The sequence below is a fragment of the Pelophylax lessonae genome (genome assembly GCF_965119305.1).
Source record: "Pelophylax lessonae genome assembly, chromosome: 12".
NCBI classification, from domain to species: domain Eukaryota; kingdom Metazoa; phylum Chordata; class Amphibia; order Anura; family Ranidae; genus Pelophylax; species Pelophylax lessonae.
In genome coordinates this window covers 205,360,488-205,371,048 of record NC_138779.1, presented here as the reverse complement: position 1 = coordinate 205,371,048, position 10,561 = coordinate 205,360,488, and positions in this window count along the sequence as shown.

Here is a 10,561-nt window from a genome sequence, read left to right as displayed (position 1 = left end):
TACTGTGGTGAAAATTAAGACGTTCATGGTGTTAGGGTCAATTCTGACCCAGTTATAATATAGGATTTTAGGACACTAATAAATTCCAAAACTGAAATCATAAACACTCTCTCTGCTTAGTAACACTGACAGCCAATCCCCTCTCAACCCTGTGAGCTGTAGTTAGGGAGGGGCCTATCTCTTTTCCTGCTTGTCTGCTTCTCTAAATAAAGTAAAGAAACATAGGACAAATACATTTCAGAGTTGCTGACTTTATTTTACCATTTTTTAAATTTGACAATGAGAGGTATGCTATCAAAAGAAAGGTCTAAGGGGTCACACCAAAAATATTAAAACCAATCTTTTCAAGGATAAAGAAGCCCAACAAGGTAACCAAGAGGTAAGAAACAAATTTGATGATAAATAATTATTCCGAGGGTATTTTATGGCTGATTTAAAACACGGGTCAAAACTGACCCTAACATCATGGATAGTAACGGAATTCTAACATAAGAGGAGGGTTAATGGTGGTAGCCTGTATAAGAAATATAGGAGCCAACAACCACCATGAGAACCTTGACCCACCCAACAAGAATGGACAACATTAATCCCCCTAGGCACTTTACATAACCCTCTTACCTCAATGAGAATATCCCTCAATATTTAGAGGGAGAAAAGAGTCATTAATCCATGTTTATCATTTAACCACTTAACGACCAGCCACGTAGATCTACGTCGGCTGACTTTGAGTGGTTATACCGGGATAATGCCTCTAGCTAGAGGCATCATCCCGGTACCGTTGTTTGAAGCCGGCGGTCGGCTTTCCGTCGCCCCCCCCCCCCCTCCCGCCGCCTTCCGCGGCTTTGCTCGGGGCTCCCGTCCCACCGGGAGCCCCGAGCACCCAGTCGGCACGTCCGCCAGCTGGATGGAGTCCCGATGAATGCCGGAAACGGCATCGATCGGGTCTCCGATGACGTAACCCGGAGGCGGCGTCCATGACGTCACATCCGGGTTACTGTGCCGCAAAAGGCGGCAGATTTAAAAAACGGCTGTATGCAAAAATGCCGTTTTTGGCATTTTGCATACAGGGAAGTGTAGTGGAGGGGTCTAGGGTCTTTTAGACCCTCGATCCCTCCATAAAGTGTACCTGTCACACATATTGCTGTCACAAGGGATGTTTACATTGCTTGTGACAGCAATAAAAGTGATCAGATTTTTTTTTTATATAAAAAAAAACCTGTAATAAAGTTAAAAAAAAAGAAAAAATAAATAGGAAAAAAAAAAAAAAAAATTTAGCCGCCCCCGTCACCGTTAGCTCGCGCACAAAAAAAAACGTATACGCAAGTCGAGCCGCAAATGAAATCGCTGTTCAAACCACACATGTGAGGTATCGCCGCGATCGCCAGAGCGTGGGCAATAATTAAAAAAAAAGAGCTACACTCTAACTCTAAACTGGTAACCGTTAAATAAATTTAAAGCGTCGCAGATTGAGATCTCTATTGACCGTAGTTTGTCGCCATCCCACGGGGGGGCGCAATTTTAAACCGTAACATGTTTGGTATCTATTTACTCGGCGTGACATGTTCTTTCACAATATACAAAAAAAATGGGCTAACTTTACTGTTTAGTATTTTTTAAAATTAGTGAAATGTGATTTTTCAAATTTTTTCCAAAAAAATGGCGTTTTAAAGACCGCTGCGCAAATACCGCGTGACAAAAAATTTTGCAATGACCGACATTTTATTCTCCAGAGTCTTTGCTAAAAAAATATATATAATGTTTGGGGGTTCTAAGTAGTTTTCTAGGAAAAAATACTGGTTTTAACTTGTGAACAAAAAGTGTCCGAAATAGGGCTGGGGGTAAAGTAGGTAAAGCAAGCCCCAAGTGTCAGCAATCCGATCAGGTCAAAGCCAAACCCTACATGAGACCGATACCACAATATATTGGAATAAAACTTGCAATCATACTATCCTATCATTAAATATATAGGGGTAAAACTCCACTTGCAGTTAAAAGGAGGGTTAAACAAGTTACCTGTCCCAAATCTCACATCTTGTAGATGCAGGCTTCCACCAGGGCAAGCGCCCATATCTGACAGACCCCCGCCCTGGGAGGCTTTTATATGGTCCCTCCATCCCGGCAGTGTCTGACGTCACCACAGGGATGCGGAAGCCCATTCCGGCTGTCCACAACACCATCAATCACAGACTTCAGTGCAATTGGCTGCTGCGCACGCGTGACTCCATCTATCAGTAATAATGTTGCACGCATGCGCGGAAACAGCCGCGGCCATTTTGGAAGTTTCTGTTCAGCACTTAACATAATGAAATGCCCACTTCTCCATTAAGGTAACGGCCTAGACCAGTGATGGCGAACCTTGGCACCCCAGATGTTTTGGAACTACATTTCCCATGATGCTCAACTATACTGCAGAGTGCATGAACATCATGGGAAATGTAGTTCCAAAACATCTGAGGCCCCAATGTTCGCCATCACTGGCCTAGACATATCAGGGAATGATAAACAGCAGATGATAAGGAATAAACAACTGCCATCCAGGAGAGCATATTACAATACCGATCTGTATTGCACCATATTAATCTAACAAGGCAAAGCCATAGCATCCTCATCTATAACTACTTCAAGCTAGAATAATATATTGACACCAAGGGGACCACCTAAGGGTGGACTCAGGGATATATATGGCGCCCCCTAGCCCGATAATGAGCAACAATTACATTGCCCAAATTTCTGGACCAGAGGGATGCCCCGGGCATCCATGACCACCCACTCCACAGGAAATCAACCCACTTATGTCCAAAAGAAACACAAAAACCCAATAGGTCACCTAATCCTGACACCCATAGTCGAACCAAATCCCCAAACGGCTTTTACAATCAGGATTTTTTTAATAAGTAAATGAGATTGCAAGTAATGCATTTAAACATCACAATTCTATATCAAACACCAAATAATTCCACTTCCTGTAGGACAAGAAAATATACCATTATTCCCAAACTTTCGATCTGGCTAGCTTGTAGGTCAATTCAATATTGATTCGTAGTATTGAATGAGAAATATTAGAAAAGAGCTTCATTCAATCCTGGGAACTTTGTGGCTGACCAATTAAATATCCATTTCGTTTCTCGTTGTAGGAGAAACGGATCTACATCACCTCCCCTTTCATTTTTGGGGATGTACTGCAAGGCAAAAAAATGTTAGCGTGGTGACATCAAATTGATGGTATAAACCCATATGACCACTTAATGGACTTTCAAATTTCTTTATAGAGACCAGTTTTACGTGGTCCCTAATCAGAGTTGTATAAAGTACTCGAAACCCATACTTGAGTAAAAGTACAAGTGCTCGATCAAAAAGTGACTTGAGTAGAAGTACTAAAGTATTCAACATTTTATGTACTTAAGTATTGCAAGTAAGTAGTTTTTTTACTGAAAGTAAAAGTACCAGTAGTTTTGAAAAAAAAATTGCTACTCAAGTATTGAAAGTAAATGTACAAGTACTGTGTTATGTAGTTATTAAAGAAAGAAGTCAAAAGTTTGAACATCATATTGTTTTTTATTATTTCAAATGTAGCTTTTATTTTCTTATGCGCTAATACACATATTTTTGAGCTTCATGAAACCTGCCATCTACTGTTCTGGCAGTGTTAATTTTTATAATTGTAACGAGTAACTATGCAGCACAAAAAAAAAAAAATATCGGAGTAGAAGTATTGAAATCAACGAAAAAATGTAGTGAAGTAAAAGTGGAAGTAGGAGAAAAAAATTCTACTCCAGGAAAGTACAGATACCGCCTTTGGGTACTTAAGTACAGTAGTTCTACTTAGTTACTATACATCTCTGTCCCTAATTCTATGGAAGAATGGCCTCATTGTTTTTCCTACATAGAAAATGTCACACTCCCATGTCGTATACAATGCCCAAGGTTTGACCATTTACAAAGAAAGAAATTTGGTCTATTTGGTTGTGCTTTTCATATATATATATATATATATATATATATATATATATATATATATATATATATATATATATATATAATGTATGTATAAGTGCAGAAATAACAGTTTCTACATGGAAAGGTACCCGTAACTTTAGGACATTCCTTTTTGCATGCAAGCAAAATTCCCCGTACAATGTGGGATTATGTGGACGACCTTGACATCTAAATAAATATGTGAATTTAAGTAAAAAATGAATTTTTTTGTACAAACATTTTAAAATGGCATACGACATTTACAATCAAAGAAAATGCCATGGTTAAAAATAACAGGAATCACGGCTAGCAAGGGGCCATGTGAGAACATGTGTTCCAGAGAGACCCAACGCCTTTCAGGCGTACTCTTTAGGGATTTGGTGGAAATGGCTCCAAGAGGAGTTGGGGCAAATTCTCCCACTTACCTGGCTATCAGTCTAATTGGACTTTTCTCCATTGTAATAGTGGTCAGTGGAGCTCTACATTAGAGGTCATTGTCATTGAAGAGCTCCACTGACCACCATTCCAGGGGAGAAGAGTTCCGTTTAGAGTGATGGCCAGGTCAGTGGGAGAATATCTCCCCCTGTTCCCTTAGATTGGTGGTTAGTGGAAAAGGCCCCTGTTACATTAGTAATCAATGGTAGAATGGGGAGAATGGCCCTATCAAAATGGTGATCGTTGGGAATAATGCTCTTTACATCTTTACATTGATGATCTTTACATTGATGCTCTTTACATCTTTACATTGATGCTCTTTACATCTTTACATTGATGCTCTTTACATCTTTACATTGATGCTCCTTTACATTGATGCTCTTTACATCTTTACATTGATGATCTTTACATCTTTACATTGATGATCTTTACATTGATGATCATTAAAAAGCCCACTTGGAATGGTGGTCAGTGGTGAAGGGTTCCCTTAGATTGATGGCTAGTGGAAAAGTCGTATTTTTTATTTTTTTTTGATTATCAGATATTCAGTTTGCACATCTAATACAATCCTTTCTCTGCACAGGAACTTCACACTGCCTGGTGCACAAAACGACACCACAGACTGATTATGAATCTATGCACGAAGTAGATGCCGTCAACTGCTGAAGCTAAGTTTGGGAACTTTACCTTTCAGCATCTACAGTATCTGGAGGGAGAAGGATGTTTGTCGCCTCCTACTGCCCACTTATATAATTTTGTATACCAAAAATGGGGAGGGGGGAAATGTTACCGTATCTAAGCCCCCAAAAAATATTTAATACATTGCAGCTTATCAGTCCTTAGATGAAGTAGCTGCATTCAATTCCTTTTTTCAGATTAAGGAAAATTTCCTGTAAGTGCAAGAAAATGCCTAAGGGGACACAGAGCCACAAATAGAAAAAAAATACGATCTTTTCAAAACTAACATTTTTGGGTATATTTCTCTTTTTCTAAGCCCCTATTCACACCTTTTATATCTCCCGCACAGCAGAGGGTGTCGTCATAACTCAAAAACAGCAATTTTATCCTATATCGTTGAATTGCATTTTATGTGGTATCTGAATACGATATTAGGCGGTGCCTGAACTTGTGCCACCGCACATGAAAATACTCTATTAAAACAAGGGGGGTGTTGTTTTGTGCTCCCCTTGTATGTATGTGTATGTATCCTTTTTTAAAAAAAAAAAAGAAAAAATTAGGTGATTGCATTGCTATGTCACTTAGTTTACACGTTGGGCTGACACATGTCAGATGCTAGCAGCAATCCAATAGATATTTGACTCACCGTGACTGCATTTATTATATATTGCGCTGCATTTTTTTCATAGTATTATCAACAATGATGACCATGATATCGGCTCTGCAATAATCCAATATAATCTACATGACCCCTCCTCACCATGTACTGGAGTTTGTAGTTCAAATCAGTAGTTCAAATCAGCAGAATAGGAACACTAGGAAAAACTAAAGGGGGGGGGGGGCCTTAAAAAAAAAAAAAAAAATGCAGCCACCTCATAGACTGCAGATGCATAATCAAGGCCCTCAGCAGCAGGGTTGGGACAGCACCCCCTACTGGCACTTCTTATCATAACAATTTCATAACAATTTCCTGTTGGAGCAGCTTGGAACACCTGTTTGTGAATTCCTGCCTCATGCAACCTCCTGTATGGAAGACCTGCATTCTTGTTATACTGTTTGTTATTATAAGAGACTTTTATTTCTTGAAGATGATTGTTGTAACTGCTTCAAATAAACAAAATGCTAAAAGCAATAAATTGTGTCGTCTGTTCCTTTTTTAAAGCCACCGCCATGCAGTAAGCACCCCGTCACCTTTTTGCTCTGTATTCCTGAGTCTGCACACTTGTGTCCATTATGAGGGCCTCTCACCATCTCTGCTTGATGGGGTGTTGTGTTTTTTTTTTTTTTTTTTTTATAAATAATAATTAAAAAAAAAAAAAAAATATATATATATATATATATATATATATATATATATTATAATTTTTTTTTTTTTTTACCAAAAGCATTGGATGCCTGCCTTTACACGCACATGTACTATAATAACATCCCAGTCTTAGTCCGTAGGGTATTGAGTTTGCCCACACTTTGCAGCTATAACAGCTTCAACTCTTCTGGGAAGGCTGTCCACAAGGTTTAGGAGTGTGTCTATGGGAATGTTTGACCATTCTTCCAGAAAGACATTTGTGAGGTCAGGGACTGATGTTGGACATGAAGGCCTGGCTCACAGTCTGTTGGGTTGAGGTCAGTCAAGTTCCTCCGTCCCAAACTTGCTTATCCATGGTTTTTGGTCCAAATCATTTGGTAGAGGGGGGATTGTGGTTTTGGGGGGGGGGGGGGGGTTGTCAGGGGTTGGGCTTAGTTTCAGTGAAGGGAACTCTTAAGGAGTCAGCATACCAAGACATTTTGGACAATTTCATGCTCCCAACTTTGTGGGAACAGTTTGGGGATGGCCCCTTCCTGTTCCAACATGACCGCACACCAGTACATGAAGCAAAGTCCATAAAGACATGGATGAGTGGGTTTGGGGTGGAGAACTTTACTGTCCTGACCTCAACCCGATAGAACACCTTTGGAATGAGTTAGAGCTGTGAAATATTTCAGTGGCACAGGTTTCAGGTCCTGTCCCCCGTCCCCCCCCCCCCCCCCCTCCAAAAGACACCAAGGCCTCTTCTCTTTTTTTTTTTTTTTTTGGAGGGTTATAACCCCTCTCAATTTCTTTTCGCCATCTGTGTCCCATTTCGGAGGTTTCCCTTCACTTCCTGTCACATAGCCAAACGGGAAGTGAGGGGGAATCCCTGCAAATCGGGGAATTCCTTAGAGACCCCCAGGTCATCAGAACCAGTGTCGCCATTGGAAGATTCCCTTCTATTACTTTTCTGGGGACAATCCAAAACTTGGGATTTTCTTTTGCTTTCCATGATCATGGGAAACAGGACAAATGGAGTGAATCTCCTTTTAACGGGGGGCACAGATAGCAATAAAACCTGACAGGTGTTCTTATACCTCTATCCTTATCCAAAACTAAAAAGTTTTGCCTTTAGTTATACTTTAAAATGTGGTATTAAATCCAAAACCTAAATTTTCATAGTGCAGCTTACCAATCATTAGATGTAGTGACTGCATTCGTTTTCTTTCTTTAGGCTTTTTCCCCTCTGTTTTAACCTGGTGATCTGGCCAGTGACACGCCGCCTGTATTGGCGAGACACCACTCTGGATGGATGAGCACAGGAGGCATAGCAGGCGGAAACATTGTCAGTCTGGGGGGAGGGGAGTGTTAGATGGACTAGCAGATTTAGATACACTAGCAAACTGAAGCCAAACTCCCAACTCGCACTGCAGTTATACAAGAAGTTTCAGAAAACTGTTTTTTTTCCTTTTGGGATAAAAATTTGATACAAATAAAAGCAACCCTGCCAGTGTTAAATGGTTGGTCTTATCTCTGTAACTGATACATTTTGCTGGAGAGCTTGTTCTTTTAAAAACATGTAGGCAGTTTAAACTGTAGTGTAGTATTAGTAGTAGTTGTAGTTAGATAGTGGCTGGCCCAGGCTAGGGGAAAAGGTTAATTGTTGCAAGGTCAATTCCGGGGCTTTTGGTCCTAGCCGGCCCGATTCAAGGACATTATCCCCCCCGGACAATATTCCCCCCTGGACAACAACCCCCCGGACAATATCCTCCCTGGACAATACCCCCCCCCCTGGACAACATCCCCCTGGACAATACCCCCCCTAACCCTATGTCCAGGGGGATGTTTTCCGGGGGCATATTGCCCGGGAGATGATGTCCCGGGGGGATTATGTCCAGGGGGGTATTGTCCTGATACCAGCCGGCCCACCTGTTTCTATAAAAAAGGGTAAAGGCTGAGGTCAGTGAGTTCTGGAAGGACCTGCGAGTTGAACCGGTTAGCGCTGTTTGGCAGATCAGGACTGCTGTACCTTGCAGTCCGCTGAAGGCACCGGGACCCTCGGAGACATCCAAGCCATGGACAATATACAGACTCTCTCCTCAGAGGTATGTCTAGGCAGCCATGCTTCAATAGTTGGGGTTAGAGGGAAGAAAGTTGTACATATTGAACTGTTTGCCACAATATGTTCAGTAAAAGTTCCATTAACTGGTCGGAAGTTACTCAAAGGGTTGCATGTGGATTCTGGTGTATCAAAAGAACTTCAAACTGGAAAGCACAGGGGGTATGACCTGACGCAACCCCGTTACCACAAGGTCTACTTGGCAAGGCAAGAGAAGGGAAATGCCATTGCTAAGGGTAACCAAGCACAAGGTCAAGTCACAAAGCAACCAGTCATCCGGTGTGGTACCTGATAAGGTGACAGGTCCTCTGGAATTAAGGGGGGGGGGGGTGTCGTTATCAGGCTCACTCTCCAGTGGTCGGTTTTAAGAAGCAGCCAGAGTTGACCCCATGTTCCAGAGATCTAAGGCCTGATCACAAGGTATGAGAAGGAAGGAGCACCCATGGGGGCCGCTTTATATGCTTGGCAGGACCCCATTTTGTTACTGGGATTGGGGTAACAGAGGTACGCTGGACTGGAGAGGGTGCAGGGTCAGCGTGTCCGTCTGAATGCAGCATATATATATATATTAGTTACGATGTGTAGTGACATAGGATCAGATGCTTGCATAGGAACTCTGTACACTTTATTACTGCACACAGGAAAGGCTCATCTCTAAGTTGGGGAACCATCCTAATGTTAGATCCTTCACATGACCGCGATCTCCGTCTGGTCCCAGGCATTGATGAGCGCGCAACGCGCAAAAGGTACCCCCACGTGTATAGACACAGATGACCCCGCCCACACAATTTGTGTAGTCGGCAGGATACGCCCACCTCATACACCTTAAGACCTCCTCTAAAGAGATCATGGCTGTTAGTTTTCTAGAACTTGCCCAGGCCTGTCCAGGGACTTGGTCGTGACTGCCCTGCTGTGCTTCGGATTGGTTCCTGTGTCACGCACTGTCACCAGATTGACTGCAATGTTTGTAAGGGCTGTGCTTAACATCCGAATCCCAGAAGCTATCCAGATCTCCACGTGGTATGCTACGCGGCTGGAGAATGTGATATACTGGTAGTATATCCCCAGCGCCAATGGATCTAACTTATACTAAAAGAATGGGAAGCAGCTGCTATAGTAAAGTGGTCAAAACCAGTACAGCGCCAACAAGTATCAAAATAGTGAGAAATGTCCATATCAAAGTAAAGTCCCACAAATGATGATGATACACCCCAAAGAGGCAAAGAACCAAGAAGTCCAACGCCAGGAGATGCGATCAAAGGAGGAGAAGAGGATCACCACGTACATAAAAAAAGATGTCCGCTTACTGGAACTTATTGACCACCGGTTAGGGAAGGTCAAAATAAGCGTATTCCCAAATGTTATTCCCAGGAACAGGCAAAACTCCAGCATAGCGGTCACTTGGATGTGTGCAGGTAGCAATTCCACACCTCCACTGGATACTAAATGCACCATATACCTCCAAAGACAAAGAGGAAACTCCAATGGCATAGTATAACTTCTTTATTGCATGTTAAAAAATTAATAAAAGATGGCAACTCACATTTCCAACCATATGACAATTCATGGAATACTGAAAAGACCAAGGTAAGCGTGTCGACGTGCGAGCGTGGCTGACGCGTTTCATCACTATAAGGACATTGTCAAAGGCCTTTGACAATGTCCTTATAGTGACGAAACGCTTCAGTCACGCTCACACGTTGACACGCTTATAAAGAAGTTATACTATGCCATTGGAGTTTCCTCTTTGTCTTTGGAGGTATATGGTGCATTTAGTATCCAGTGGAGGTGTGGAATTGCTACCTGCACACACCCAAGTGACCGCTATTCTGGAGTTTTGCCTGTTCCTGGCAATAACATTTGGGAATACGTTTATTTTGACCTTCCCTAACCAGTGGTCAATAAGTTCCAGTAAGCGGACATCTTTTTTGATGCACGTGGTGATCCTCTTCTCCTCCTTTGATCTCATCTCCTGGCGTTGGACTTCTTGGCTCTTTTCCTTTTTGGGGTGTATCATCATCATTTGTGGGACTTTACTTTGATTTGGACATTTCTCACTATTTGTG